The 16,070-nt window shown below is 43.6% G+C and overlaps 1 protein-coding gene across 7 annotated transcripts in view; it reads left to right on the top strand.

Moving 5' to 3' along the window:
- Nucleotides 1-241: 241 nt before the first annotated feature.
- Nucleotides 242-16,070, top strand: part of CUNH1orf159 (chromosome unknown C1orf159 homolog) — a 36,422-nt gene continuing 20,593 nt past the window's right edge. For 5 of the 7 annotated variants that reach the window (XM_040457947.1, XM_040457940.1, XM_040457933.1 and 2 more), the window contains exon 1: nt 243-363. The gene's annotated coding sequence lies outside the window, so the exon portion shown is untranslated. Of the gene's footprint in view, nt 364-16,070 lie in introns of all 7 variants that reach the window. The other 2 variants (XM_040457959.1, XM_040457954.1) reach the window with 2 other exon arrangements.

The raw sequence follows: 16,070 nt of genomic DNA, 5'->3' as shown, positions 1-16,070 counted from the left end.
GTCTCCTGGCAACGCCAAAGATGGCCGGCGTGCGAGGACTCCTGGGGAGTGTAGTTCTTCCTCTCCTTTCTACTCTGTCCATGGCTCAGCTATTAGGACCTAGGCGCCCTGGACTACACTTCCTAGGTTGCTCCACGCGCGCCTCCCACAGCCTCGCGAGAACCCTGTGCCGGAACCCATCTCGAGAGAGGGAGCTCTCGCGAGGACCGCCGGTAGTTGTAGTTTGAGGCTGAGGAGAGACTACAGAGGCGTCTACAAGGCTGAGCGGAGACTACGAAGGCGGAGAGACTACAAGTCCCAGGGGGAGAGGCGCGACCGCCTGGAGGGCGGGGGGTACGAAAGAGGAACGCGAAGGGCGCCGGGGTGAGTGATGGGCCGGGGGTGGACGCGCGGTCTGCAGGGCCGGGGGCGGACCGGGGGCGGACCGGGGGCGGAGGCAGGGGCGCCGGGGGCGGCTTTGGGGCGCGGACGCCCGGGCCGGATGGTCTCCGGCGCGGTGTGGGGCGCGGAACCCGGACAAAGGTCCGCGGGGACCCGGCTCCCCTCGGGCTACCGAACCTCCCGCAGGAGTCGTCATCTGAGAGAGGCCGTCGGTAGCTGGACTCAGGCCCCCTCCACCGCCCCCGAAGCCGCGGAGCCCCAGGAGGTCTCGCCCTCAGGACCGAACGCAGGCCGGGGTGGGTGGGGGAAGTGTGAGGCCGCCGGCTGTCCTTGGAAGCCGTGTTCACACCGGCACTCTCCCTGGAGGTTGCGGGATCTCTTAGTCCGTTTATCGCCACGAAATCGTCAAGGTTGAGTCGTTATGCAGGTTTTCGAGGAGTGTGTTGCCACCGTAACAATTTGACTGATGTGTTAGTTCCGGTGTGACTTAAGAGCAGGTCACTAGGGTACATTCGGATACGGCCTTTCAAGGGTTTGAAGGAGTAGCATTTTGGCAAACGCAGCTTCGCCCAAAAACCTGTTTTCTGACAATTCTTAACGGTTTCGTTTGATTCGAAGGTGTCAACCTTGGCCCCGTTTTTCGTTTTGTGTTTTTCTTAGTATTGCTACATTATAAGGAGGATGCTGACCTAGGTCTTCATCTTTCTCGTGGTTTTTAACCTGAGGAAGGCCTGGACGGGTTCCCGTACCGGGTGGTCAGGGAGCCCGCCTGGATTACTCCCACTCCCGCTCCCAGCCAGGAGCCACTGGATAAGTAGTCTGTGTTCAGGCAGAATCTTAATGGCCACATTGTTTTCAGAAGTTCCTAGAAGAAGATAGAATCTGAATTATCCAAAAAGTTTCTTTTCGTAACACATGCCCCCGCCCTGGTACAGTCCTCCCCGGAGCAGAGCAAACAGATGCATTGGTGGGTGATCACCTGAGTGGGCTGGTCCACAGGGGCACCGCAGGACCCCAAAGGCACCTCCCAGCCCCTCGCTTACTTCTGTCCTCCAAGACAAGCTGTGACTTATCACGTGACTCATTAGAAGCATGAAGGAGTCACCACAGCGCTGAGCGTTCGGCACCTCCAAGGCGAGGGATGCCTTTGAGTGGTTTTCCCGCATGCAGGCCCCAGGCGGAGGCTGCAGGGGTCCACACCCCTGTCAGGTGTGCAGAGGCCGCAGAATGGTGGGCAGTGGGTGCCACGTGACATTCGTGGCATCGGCCACACGTGTCAACAGACCGGAATGTTTCCTTTCTATCCGGTCAAACCGTGGACGGCATTTATTTTCCATCACAGCACGAGATGGGACTTTTAGATCGCGAAGCATGTTCCTAAGTTCTCAACGGTTCTTATCTTCCCGAGAGACGAGTTCCACGTTGGCTTCCTTTGCTTGCTGAGACCATCGGCGGTACCTACTCTGATTGGCGGGGAGAGGTGGGCAACAGGCCTGTGTTGTGCTTCATCGGTGCCTCAGAGCCCGAAACTGGTGACCCCCTGTCCCCACTCTCCTGTCCTGCCACAGCTGCCTGGAGGCTCGGGGAACCGAGCTGCAGTGAGCACTTGTGTGCTCACTCTGACTGAAGAGCCTTTTGCAGGGTCGTCCTCCCAGCCCTAACTCCTTATGGAGGGACTGCAGATAACCCCACCCAGTCAGCCCTGATACATTACTTGCGTAGGGTCACAGCGGCCTGGAGGCTTTATTTCTTCACTGAAACCAGTTCTTCTAAGGAAAAATGAGCTGTGAGAGAACATACAGTACAATTTAAATTCTCACCAAGTTTTGGGGTGCGTGGGTGGCTCAGTCGGTTGAGCATCCGACTTCTGCTCAGGTCACGATCTCCTGGTTCCGAGTTCGAGCCCCGTGTTGGACTCTGTGCTGACGGCTCAGAGCCTGGAGCCTGCTTCGGGTTCTGTGTCTCCCTCTCTCTGCCCTTCCCCCGCTCGTGCTTGCTCGCTCGCTCTCTCTCAAAAATAAACATTAAAAAAATTTTTTTAAATAAATTAATTCTCACCAAATTTTTCATTGCCATGTAGAAATATTTTTATCCAGTTACTTAACTTTTTCGCTCCGATACGATCAGGACGAATCACATCTATTCAGTCGGTTAGTGGGGTGTAATTCACATGCAGTTATTGACAGATGCGCCCAGCTGTGTAACCTGCACACCGATCATGATAGAAAACATTTCTGTCATCCTGGAAAGGTCTCTCATGTTGTGGACTGCATGGTGTGTCCCCCAAATCCATATGTTGAAGCCCTAACTCACAGTGTTTTGGTATTTGGACGCTGGTGGGGCCCTTGGGAGGTGGTCAGGGTTACATGAGGGCACGAGAATGGACCCCATGGTGGGATTAGTGCCCTTAGGAGAGAAGAGAGAAATCTGGTCACAGGCACAGGGAAGGCTGTGTGACACCGAAAGAAGTTACCATCTGCAGGACGGGAAGGAGGCTGAGCCAGACACGGAATCTCTGGAATCTTCCGGCATCTTGGAGTCTTGGCTCCAGTCCCTCCATGTCGCTGTGTCAGCACTCCTGGGATGTGCCACAGTGCACCTATCAGTCCTGTGGTGGCACTTGGCTTAGGTGACTAAAGAGGTTATGGACATTGTGCACATCTGTGGGTGTGCTTTCCTTTCTCTTGGGAAAATCCCTGGGAGCGACGCTGCTGGGTTGGGTCTACTGAGCAGAGCAGTGTTTCGGGGTGGCTTTAATTTGCATTTCCTTGAGCTTAGTGATGCTGAGCACCTTCCCACCTGCTCATTACTGCTCACACCTCTTTTCTGAAATGTCTGATCCAGTCTTTTGCCCGTTTTAAAAAATTACCAAGTTGTGAAAGTCCTTTCTATCTTCTGGATACGTGGTTTGCCAGATATATATTGCAAATATCTCTCATTCTTTGACTTGCTTATTCATTTATTAATGTTACATTTTAAAAATTAACTTTAAAAATTTTGGAGGAGTTTTAGATTTACAGAAAAGTGTTAAAGATAGCCAGTTTCCCCTACTACGGACATTTAGGTGACTATGGTGCATTTTTCAGAACTGAGAATAGCAGTGCTCACATTCCAGACGGCAGGTGTCACTCAGGTCCACAGCGTCCCTGTCCGGGTCCCACACTGCACTGAGTTGTCGCAGCTCCTTTGTCCCCTCCGGGATGTGTGTCTCAGCTTCTCTTGCTTTGTCATGACCTTGACAGTTTTGAGGGGGACCGCACAGGTGTTGTGTCGAATGTCCCTCGTTTCGGGTTTGTCTCTTGTGTTTTCTCCTGGTCAGAGGGGGGTTGTGGCTTGGGGAAAGGACACCCCAGAGGTGTGGTGGCCCTCTTGTCACATCCTATCAGGGGGTCCTGTTGGCCGGTGACCTGGTTCCGGTGGTGCCTGCCGGGTGTCCCTCCTGTCTTCCTGGGCAGCAGCCACTCAGTGAGGCGGTCTCCCTGCGGGGCTGGGGACGAAGCTGTGCCTCCCTCCCGGGACCGGGGTGGGAGGGGGGGTGGGGGCGGGGGGCGGCGGGGAAGAGCCGCTGTAGTATTTGGAATTCTGGAGGGAGGAGTCCTGTCTCCCCCACGAGCTCACGTTTATCAGCGGTCCCCTCCACCAGCAGGGACTCCTGGATGTGTGTCGTGTACTTGGGGTCCAGTCCCGCACTGTGTTGTTTTGCCCTGGCCGTTGGGGGCTCTTTCATTTGCTTGTTTCGGGGGCACCGCCTTACTTTGTGGCCCTGCCGGGGGCTCCAGGTTCATCTCGTCGTGTGCCCGCCTCAGCCGTAGCGGCAGCCACGTCTCCAAGGAGCCCTGGTGTCTTTTACTGGAGGACGGCGTTTAGAAGCCAGGACCTGGGCACTGGTGTGCGCCTTGCTGCAGCTGTCACGGCCTGAGGTCTTGTTGGATGAAGTTAGAGAACGTGTGCGACTGTTTGTCTATGTGTATGTGTGTGTCTGATCTGTGTGTGTGTGATCTGTGTGTGTGTCTGTGATCTGTGATCTGTGTGTGTCTGTGATCTGTGTGTGTGCGTCTGTGATCTGTGTGTGTGTGTAACCTTCCTGTGAGAACCTGGCTCCTACAGCCGCCATCGGTTTCTTATCTCTAGCCCCAAGGTGCACACAGAGGCAGTTTCAGAACTGCTCACCCACATTCCACCCCGACGAGAAACAAATTTACCAAGTTGAGTGTAGCTTAAGGGTGGTTCTTTGGATCTTTAGCTTCTTAGTCAAACACCGTTTTCCAGGGGTGCTGAGGTCAGCTCCTTGTTTTGCATCCCCTTCGGTGTATTGTCATATATTTGTGACCCAGTTAGAACCATTGGTCACAGTCTGTGTTCTGTCTTGAGATCCCCAACATTGTTTGATTTGTGTACATTAAACTTTACTCTCTGTGATACATGATCCTACGGCTTTTGACAAGTCCTGGTCTTGTGTGCACTGTGATGGTGTATTTTGATGAGCAGAAGTTTTTAATGTTGATAAAGTTTAATTTATGAATCGGTTTTCTTTCTTGGTTCATGCTTTCTGCGTCCTTTCTAAAAGTCTTTGACTAACCAGGTCACCAAGATATTCTCCTATATTTTCTTCTAGAGGCTTTTTCTGACTTCAGATTTTACATTTAGCTTCATGATCCATTTCTTAGTTTTCATACTATGTGAGTACAGGTCCAGTTTTTTTTTTTTAATGCTTATTTATTATTTTGAGAGAGACAGACAGACAGACATGAGCAGGGGAGGGGGCAGAGAGAGAGGGAGACACAGAATCTGAAGCAGGCTCCAGGCTGTGAGCTGTCAGCACAGAGCCTGATGTGGGGCTTGAACCCATGAACCGTGAGATCACGACCTGAGTCCAAGTCTGACACTTAACCAACTGAACCACCCAGGTGCCCCTGTTTTTATTTATTTTTGAGAAGAGAGAGACAGAGAATGAGCGGGGGGAGGGGTAGAGAGAAGGAGACACAGAATCTGAAGAGGCCCAGGCTGTGAGCTGTCAGCACAGAGCCCGACACGGGGCTTGAACCCACGAACCGCGAGATCATGACCTGAGCCAAAGTTGGACGCTCAACCGACTGAGCCACCCAGGTGCCCCTGTATTTTATTATTAAAAAAAAAAAAAAAAGTTTATTTATTTATTTTGAGAGAGAGAGAGAGAGAGAGAGAGAGAGAGAGAGAATCTCAAGCAGGCTCCGCACTGTCAGCTCAAACCCGTGAACTCTGAGATTATGACCTGAGCTGAAAGCAAGAGTTGGACACTCAACCGACTGAGCCACCCAGGTGCCCCTTGGTCTTACATATTTTAAAATAAATTTATTCCCACAAACTATGTTTTTGAATGCCATTGTAAATTATATTTATTTGTCATTTTCCAAATAGTTGTTGCTAGTATATAGAAATAACAATTGATTTGTATGTTCTTAGAACATTGCTAAATTCACTTATACTAGCTTTTTTCTGTAGATTTCTTAGGATTTTCCATATAAATAGTCATGCCATCTACACAGAGACAGTTTCTTTGTTTTCTCTCCTTATTATACGGACTAGCACCAAGGATATTGGATATCTTGATTCCTTCAGTCTTTAGGGGGAATGTCCTATATTTCACTGTTAATATGTTAGCTGTAGGTTTTTTATAGGTATCTTCTATCAGGTTGGGGGTGTTGCCTTTTATTTTTCGTTTGCTGAGAGTTTTTATTATGAATGATCCTGAAATTGTGTCAAAAGCTTGTTTTGCAGCTACTGAAAAGGTCATATGATTTTCTTCTTTAATCTGTTAAAGCATTGGATTGTTATAACCGGTGTTTGTGTGGCAAGCCAGCCTTGTGTCCCGAAAGGAGCTCATTTGGTCACGTTCTATCACCTTTTTCATGCGTTACTGTATACAGTTTGCTAATATTTTGTCAGAGTTTTTGGATTGATGTTCATGAAGGATAGTAGTCTGTACTTTTTTCTTTGTAATGTCCTTGTCTGATTTCCATCCGGGTTATATTGGACTATCTTTGAGTCTTGCTGGCCTTATAAGTGAGCTGGGACATGTTCCCTCTGTTTTCTGAAGGACTTTGTGTAATATTGGTACTTCTTCCTTAAATATTTGATAGACTTCATCAGTGAAGACACTGTCTGGGTTGTTTTCTCTGGAGGAAGCTTTAAAATTGTGAATTCAGTTTCTTTAATGGCTATAAGGCTATTTATATTTTCTGCTTCATCTTGTATCATTTTTGGTAATTTTTATCTTTAAATAAATGAGACCATTTCATCTAAGTTGTTGAATTTATTGACTTAAAGTTGTTTATAATACTGACTGATTATCCTGCCATGTTTGTAGGATTTATAGTGATTTCTCCCCTTTCATTTCTGATATAGATATTTTGTATTGATATTTTTTCTTGATTATTCTTGCTAGAGGTTTGTCAGTTTTATCTATTTATTTTTATAGAAGTATGATTAACATACAGTGTTATATTAGTTTCTGGTGCAAAGTGTAGTGATTCAACAATTCTTATGTTACTCAGTGTCAGTGCTCACTGCAGTCAGTGAGGTCACCATCTGTCCCCGTGCAACACGTCTACAATCTTGACTGCGTTCCCTGTGCTGTACTTCCCGCCGGTGACTTACTTATCTTGTAACTGGAAGTTAATCCCCTTTATCTATTTTACCCATCCCCCACCTGCCTCCCTCTGACAACCACCAGTTTTCTATATTTAAAAGTCTGAGTTGGGGCGCCTGGGTGGCTCAGTTGGATAAGCGTCCGACTTTGGCTCAGGTCATGATCTCGCGGTTCGTGAGTTTGAGCCCCGCGTCGGGCTCTGTGAGGACAGCTCAGAGCCTGGAGCCCGCTTCGGATTCTGTGTCTCTGTCTCTCTGCTCCTCCCCCACTTACACTCTGTCTCTGTCTCAAAAATAAATAAAGCTTAAAAAAAAAGTCTGAGTTTGTCTCTTTTTTTCTTTTTTCTTCCACTGTTTTTGTTTCTTCCATCCCACACATGAGTGAAATCGTATGCTGTTTGTCTTTCTCTGTCTGATTGTTTCACTTAGTGTAATTTGCGCAAGCTCCATCCGTGTTGTTGCAAATGGCCGAGCAATATTCCATTGTGCACGTTTCCCCCCTTCCTTCTCCACTCACCCGTGGAGACACTTGCGCTGCTCCCATACCTTGGCTATTGTAATTCTTGTAATTGGTGCCGCCGGAAGCATGGGGTGCGTGCACCTTTTTGAACTGGTGTTTTTGCTTTCTTTGGGCAAATACCCGGAGTGGATTTACTAGATCATATGGTAGTTCTATTTTTAATTGTTTGAGGAACGTCCATACGGTTTTCCACAATTGCTGCGCCAATTCACATTCCTGCCAGCGGTACACCAGGGTTCCTCTGTCTCCATCTCCTCACCAGCACTTGTTATTTCTTGTCTTTTTTGCTGTAGCTTTTCTGACAGATGTAGGATGATCTCTCATTGTGGTTTTGATTTGCATTTCCTGATAATTAGTGATGTTGATGTTTTCACAGATCCAATTTTTGATTTTCCTTCTTGTTTCTAATTTTTGTCCATTTTCTATTTCATTAATTTCTATTCTTATTTTTATTATTTCCTTTCTTTTCCTTAACATGGGTTTAATTTGATCTTTTTCATCTTCTTAAGATGGAAGCATAGATCAATTATTTTACATGTGCCTTCTTTTCTTACATAAATATTTAAACTATAAATTTCCCTCTAAGCATAGCTTTAGCTTCTTACACAAAATCTGATATGTTACACTTCATGATCTTTCTGTTAAAATGGGCTTTTATTATTTATTTATTTATTTATTTATTTGAGAGAGAACAAGTGGCGGAGGGGCAGAGAGGTGGGGTAGAGGATCCAAAGCAGGCTCTGCACTGACAGCAGAGAACCTGATGCGGGGCTTGAACTTACAAACCGTGAGATCATGACCTGAGCCAAAGTCAGACGCTTTACCAACTGAGCCGCTCAGGCTCCCCCCTTTCTGTTGAAATGTTTTGAAATTACCTTTGTTTCATCCGTGACTGGCTTAGAAGTCTATTGTTTAATTTCCAAATATTTGGAGATTTTCTAAATATCTTTTGTTATTGATTTTTAATATAATTCCATTGTAGTCAGAGACTATGCTCTATGATTTTGATCCTTTGAAATTCATTGGTATTTGTTTATGGTTTAGCATGTGATCTCTTAGTAAATATTCTGTTTGCACTTAAGAAGAATGTGTATTCCATTTTTGTGGAGTGTCATGTTCTACAATTATGAGTTGAGTTAGTTGAGAATTTTACCCAAATCTTTTATATCCTTACTAATTTTGTTTTCTACTTAATCAGTTATTCGAAGAGGGATGTTAAAGTCTTCAACCATGGTTGTAGATTTGTCTTTTTCCTTTTCACTATGCCACCTTATTCTTTATGTATTTAGAAGCCTTCTATTAAGTGCATACATATTTGAAATTGACTTATCTTCTTGGGGCACCGAGTGGCTCAGTTTTTTTTTTTTAACGTTTATTCATTTTTGAGACAGAGAGAGAGAGAGAGAGAGCAAGAGAGAGAGTATGATCAGGGGAGGGGCAGAGAGAGAGAGGAGAAGACACAGTATCCGAAGCAGGCTCCAGGCTCTGAGCTGTCAGCATAAAGCCCAACATGGGCTCAAACTCACGAACCATGAGATCATGACCTGAGCTGAAGTCGGACCCTTAACCGACTGAGCCACCCAGGTGCCCCTCCTTTCAAGATTTTTAAAGTTAATCTTTAGTTTCCAGTAATTTGAAAATGATGTGTCTAAGTGTGGCTTTATTATATTTGTCCCATCTATGTCTTCCACCAAATTTGGAAAGGTTTTAGTCATTGTTTCTTCACATATTTCTTCTGCTCCACTATGTGTCTCTCCTCTTCTTCTGGAATGTATAATTACCCATGTGTTAGATGTTTCATACAGTTGTATTGGCCCCTATACCCCTCTTGGCGCTCTTCATGGTTTTCTCCCAGTCATTTCTCTTTTTTTCCTTCAGACTATGATTTCTATCATTCTTTGATGTTACCAAGTATTTCCTGTCACTCGCATTCTACTAAGCTGTTCAGTAAAGTTTTTATTTCAGATGCTATATTTTTTAGTTCTAAAATTTCCATTTTGCTCATTAAAAGTGTGTGTGTGTGTACATATACATATATATCTTCTATTTCTTTGCTGGGATTTTCTGTATTTTTATTCATTTTGAGTGTATTTTCCTTTATCTCATTGGATATAATTATTAAGTCTGCTTTAAAGTGTTTGATCAATACCTGGGTCATAATATAATTAGTATCTGTTGTGTGCCTTTTCCCTTGAGAATGGCTGATATTATTATGGTTCTTCATATGCTGGATAATTTTGGATCGTATCCTATATACTGCAAATGTTATGTTGCGGAGACTCTGGATTTGATTATATTCCTCTGAAGAGAGTTAATGTTTTTGCCTAAGCATGCAACTACTTTCATTAGATTCAAAATGCAAATTCTGTCACACCTGTGATAAGTTCTGGCTCAGATCTCAATTCAGATGGCTTCTCAGCCCGGACTGCACACAGACAGTTCAAGACTTGGCTGGAAATCTGAGCAGAGTTTATACACAGAATCCCTCTTTCTCAGATTTCTCCTCTCACTCTTTAGCAGCACTGGTTGCCCAGCTCCTTTTCCTGGTTTCTCTAACAAGAAAGATAGTGGGCTTTCTATCAGAGTTTTCATCACCTAATACCACCACTGTGATGACTGTGCTGCCCTCAGGGTAAAGACACGAAAACAGGAAATGCATTCCGGGCTACTTCCTTTAAGTTTAAACTGCCCTCAAAATCTGCCTGTTTTTGTTCAGAGCCTTCAGGTAGCTGTTTTTGTCCAGAATGCATAATTACCAGTGGGAGAGTCATTTTGTTAGAAGCCAATTCTTCCATACTGGAAATAGAACTGCATGGCTTTTGTATTCAGAAACCAAAGCAACTTTAGTTTCCAAATGGGGGCACAGGTGTCGTTTCCTAAGCACTACAGCTGTCAGCAACAGAACACTTGCAGGGAACTGCTGTGCCCCTAGAATATCATCTTCACTGGGCAGGAATTAGATAAAGACAGGCTTCGTGTGGGCCTCAGGACAGTAAACTAAGGATGCATGCTAAAAGACACTCTTATGGGATAAGAATATGAATCTAATTGCAAAAAGATAAATTTGAGATAATAAGTTGCACTTACCTTACTTTAATAGCCCCTTTCATCTTTAAAACATCCTTCAAAGAACAACCAAATTAATAAATAATATTCTGACATTTAGTCTCCTATGAAGTGTTATTTTACGTCCTTAGAGACTGTGTGTGAAGCTAGGGTTGGCCTTTCATGCCACATTGGTTTGAGAAGTATCAAGAAGTCTCTTTTTGTTGGGGTGTCCGGGTGGCTTAGTCGGTTAAGCATCTGACTTCAGTTCAGGTCATGATCTCACGGTCCAGGAGTTCGAGCTCTGTATCCGGCTCTGTGCTGACATCTCAGAGCCTTGAGCCTGCTTCAGATTCTGTGTCTCCCTCTCTCTCTGCCCCTCCCCTGCTTGCACTCTGTCTGTCTCAAAAATAAACAAACATTAAAAAAACAAGTCTCTTTTTGCTGTAGATCCTGGTTCTCCAAGGGACGTGAATCTGTTCACTATCTAACAACAGCAAGAACAATGCTTATATAGCACTGACTGTGTGCCAAGCACCACTCTGAGTGATTTACGTACAAGAACTCATTTTACCCTCTCAACAATGCCTATTATCAACCTGTTTTAAAGAGGACAAAACAGGTTTACAGCAGATCCCACAGCAAATACAGGCAGGGTAAGGAATGGGCCTGGCCTCTAGCTCTAGAACCTCTGCTCACCGACCATACTAAACTAGCATCTGAGAGTTTTTCAGCTGGAGCCAATGAATATGGCTTGTTTTACAACGTTGAACAAATAATATGTTTTACACATCTGCCCAAGTATGATGCAGTTCTACGGAAATTCTCAATTTAACAAGTGAAAGTACCCAAAATTGAAAAAAAAATATATAATACATCTTTAACTATTATTTAAAGACTATTAACTGAAGTAAAAATAATAACAGTCTGTTGTAGAATTTTCTCACATATGTAGAAGTAAAAGACATGCCAACAAGAGCTCTAGGGGTAGGAGGTGGTCTGGGGCCTGCTGTAAAGGTTCTCACATTGCTCATGAAGTACAAGAGTATTTTTTAGACCACATAGACAATGATGAGTTTGATATGCATATTTAGTCTGTAGAGGAACCGCTAAAAAATAGCATAAAAAGGGAGAATTAAAAAATCAGTAGAGGAAATAAAATGGACTTTAAAAACTTGATTCACCCCCCCCCCCCAGAAAAAGGGAGGAAGAACAGAGAACAGAGGGGAAATACAGAATTCAAACATTAAGGTGGTAGATTTAAACTAAAATACTCTAATAACTGCATTAAATGTAAATGGATTAAATACTCCAAATAAAAAGTAGAGATGAGCATTTCTAATCATCAGGGAAAATGCTACTTTGCATCCATGAGGATGGCTATGATAAAAAAACAGAAATCACAAATGTTGACTAATTTTTTTAATTAGTCAAAATTTTTAATTTTTGAGAGAGAGAGTAAGAGAGAGCATGTGAGTGGGAGAGGGAGACACAGAATCTGAAGCAGGCTCCAGTCTCCGAGCTGTCAGCACAGAGCCCACGTGGGGCTCGGACCCATGAAATGTGAGATCATGACTGGAGCCAAAGTCGGACGCTTAACTGACTCAGCCACCCAGGCACCCCCTAACCCCAATTTTTTTTTAATCTTGAAAGCAGAGAGAAGCAACATATCACATATAGTATAGCATTGCAAAGACTGAATCAGGGAACATGGAGGCCAAGGTCAAGTGGTATTGCACCCTAAAATACTAAAAAGAAAGAACTGTCAACACAGAATTCTGTACTCTCCAAGACTGAATGTGAAATGAAAGCATTTTCAGAGAAAGAAAAACTGATAGAATTTGTTGCTATCAAATGTGTACTGCTAAAAATGCTAGAGAAGTGTTTGTAGACTGAAGGTAAATACCAAAGTGAAATTCAGATCTTATGAGTGAATGATGAACATCAGGAATGGTAAATATCTGGGGGAAATGTTTTCTTTCAAGTACGTATTTTAAGTAATTAATTTATTTTTAATGTTTATTATTGAGAGCACAAGAGTGTGCAAGTGAAGGAGGGGCAGAGGGAAGGGGACAGGATCCGAAGCAGGATCCGCGCTGATGGCAGCGAGCCTGATGTGGGACTCGAACTCACGAACCTCGAGATCATGACCTGAGCCAAAGTCGGATATTCAACCAACTGAGCCAGCCAGGCACCCCTCAAGTACATATTTTTTAAAAAATTAAAACATCTCTTGTGTTTGCAATGTATGCAGATGTAATAGGTATGACAGTTGTAGCACAAAGAATAGTAAAGGATACACGAACCTATAGAGTTGCAAAGTTTCTAGATTTTTTTAAAAAGTTTATTTATTTTGAGAGAGAGAGTGCAGGGGAGGGGCAGAGAGACAGGGAGAGAGAGAATCCCAAGCAGGTTCCATGCTGTCATCCCAGAGCCTGATGCAGGGCTCAATCTCATGAACTGTGAGATCATGACCTGAGTGAAAATCAAGAGTCCTGTGCTTAATTGACTGAGCCCCTTAGGCACTCTGCAGTGTCTACATTAAAAAAAATTTTTTTTAATGTTTTATTTATTTTTGAGAGAGACAGAGAGAGAGTGCGAGTGAGGGAAGGGCAGAGAGAGAGGAGACACAGAATCTGAAGCAGGCTCCAGGCTCCAAGCTGACAGCACAGAGCCCGAGGCGGGGCTCGAACCCATGAACTGTGTGATCATGACCTGAGCCAAAGTTGATGCTTAACTGACTGAGCCACCCAGGCACCCCTGCAGTGTCTACATTTTAGTAGAAGTGGTGCCATATTCTAATTAGGCTGTGAAGAAGTAAGGATTGTATGTTGCAGTCTCTATAGCAACAGCTATAAAAATGCGCAAAGAAGTATAACCAAAGAACCAAAAGATAAACTGAAAGAGAATTTTTTCAACATTCAAATAATATAAAAGAAAGCAGGAAAGAGAGAACAGAGGAATAAAACACCATAGAGACCAAAAGGAAACAAAATAGTAGCCATAGTGTCTTTATACATTTTTCAAAGCCCACATATACATCAAGAGTGACCATAAGGGTGTTTGGGTGGCTGAGTTGATTGAACGTCTGACTTTTGATTTTGGCTTGGGTCCTGACCTCACGGTCTGTGGGTTTGAGCCCCGAGTTGGGTTTTGTGCTCTGTGCTCTGACAGCACAGAGCCTGCTTGGGATTCTCTCTCTCCTTCTCTCTGCTCCTCCCCCATTTACACGTGCACACGTGCACACACACTCTCTATCAAAATAAATAAGTAAACTTAGAAAAACAAGAGTGACCATAGTGTAAATATGGACTTTGGGTGACAATGATGTGTCGGTATAGGTTCATTGATTATACCAAATTACAGGATGTTGATAGTGGAGGAGGTTCTGCTTCTGTTGTGGTGGGGGACTATGGGAACTTGCTTACTTCCTGCTCAATTTTGCTGTGAACCTAAAACTGCTCTAAAAATATTTTATATATTAAAACAAAATAGAGGGACAAGTAGAAAACGGACAATAAAATGGTAGACCTAAGTCTCACAATAGTGATAATTACATTAAGTGTTAATGGACTGAACTCTCCAATTAAAAGGTAGAGATTGGGGCACCTGGATGGCTCAGTCGGTTTAGCGTCTGACTTCAGCTCAGGTCATGATCTCACAGTTTGTGAGTTCTAGCCCCGCATCGGGCTCTGTGCTGACAGCTTAGAGCCTGGAGCCTGCTTCGAATCCTGTGTCTCCCTCTCTCTCTGTTCCTCCCCTGCTCATGCTCTCTCTCTCTCTCTCTCTCTCTCTCTCTCCCTCCTTCCTTCAAAAATAAATAAAAACATTAAAAAAAAAAGGTAGAGATTGCCACAATGGATACATAAGCAAGACCTACTGCATACTGTATATAGGAGATTCACTTTAAATATTAAAAAACACAGGTTGAAGATAAGATATATAGATGCAAAATATATCTATAGATAGATCTAAAAATCCATCTATGTTGCAAACAGTGAATATCAGACTGTATTGGCTGCATTTATATCAGATAAAATAGATTCCAGTATATTGAGTATTACCAAAGATAAAGGGGAAATATCTGATAATAAAAGGGTCATGTCTTCAAGAAGACCTATCAATTTATGAATGTGCCTAATAACAGAGCCTCACAATAAATGAAGCAAAATTGACAGAGTTAAAAGGAGAAATAGATAATTCCATGATTATAATAAGAGAGTTTAACATCTCTTTCTGTCACCAATTATTAGAATAAAACAGCAAAGAAATTAGTAGAGACATAGAGGATGTGAACACTACGCTCAGGCATCTTGACCTACTTGACATTTGTAGAAAGCTATACTCATCAAAAGCACAACACAGATTCCTACTAAGTGCACAATGTATATTCTCTAACATAGACCAATTGCTGTGCCCTAAAACAAGTCTCAAAAAACAACTAAAGAAGTAAAGCTGTATTTATTTGCAGATGACATGATTGTTCATGTAGAATAATCTAAGGAATCTACAAAAAGTGCTAGAACTATCAAATGAATTTAGTAAGATTTCAGAAAGCAAGGCAAATGCACAGATTTTAATTGTATTTTTATGTACTAGCAGCAAACTATTAGAAAGTGAAATTAGAAATTCAATTCTATTTACAATAGTACCAAAACATAAAATATTTAGCAAGAAGTTTGACAAGCTCACTTATTAAGTAGTCTGAGCTCATGTATAGGACTGGCTTGTTCAGAACCCACTTCTGCCCAGGACCACCTCTTCACTGCAAACTACAGAATGTTGCCGAGATAGCTTAAAAGAAAATGTGAAGAAATAAATGGAGGGTGATAGCACATTCATAGATCAGAAGACTCATTATTGTTAAAATGTCCATTATTCTAGCCAAAATGCCACCAGGCTCTTTTATAGAAATTAACAAGGTGATTTTGAAAATACAGAAATGCATATGACCTAGACCTGACAGAGCAAAGCTTATGCTACTGGTTTACAAGCTTTCATGAAAGCTTCAGTAATCGAGACTGTGGTGTTGGTGAAGGACAGACACATAGATGCATGGGGCAGAGTAGAGTTCAGATGTAGACCCATACATACACACTCGGTTGATTTTCAACAAAGATGCCTTGACGGAAGATGCCAGAAGGAAAGTCTTTTTACATTTTTTATTAAAAAAAATTTTTTTTAATGTATGTTTTTGAGAGAGAGAGAAAAATAGAGTGTGAGCGGGGGAGGGGCAGAGAGAGAGAGAGAGAGAGAGAGAGAGAGAGAGAATCCAAAGCAGGCTCCAGGGTCTGAGCTGTCAGCACAGAGCCCAATGCAGGGCTTGAACCCATAAACTGAGAGATGATAACCTGAGCTGAAGTTGAACGCTCAACCAACTGAGCCACCCAGGTGTTCAGTTTTATTTTTTTATTTTAGAGAGAGAGTGCACATGAGTGGGGGAGAGGGCAGAGAGAGAGAGAATCTTAAGCAGGGCTCAATCCCACGACCTTGGGAT

Source organism: Herpailurus yagouaroundi, unplaced genomic scaffold (genome assembly GCF_014898765.1).
Source record: "Herpailurus yagouaroundi ecotype Mexico unplaced genomic scaffold, PumYag 77, whole genome shotgun sequence".
Classification (NCBI taxonomy): Eukaryota; Metazoa; Chordata; class Mammalia; order Carnivora; family Felidae; genus Herpailurus; species Herpailurus yagouaroundi.
Note: the sequence above shows the minus strand (reverse complement) of the source record. Positions and strands in the feature narration are given on the sequence as shown.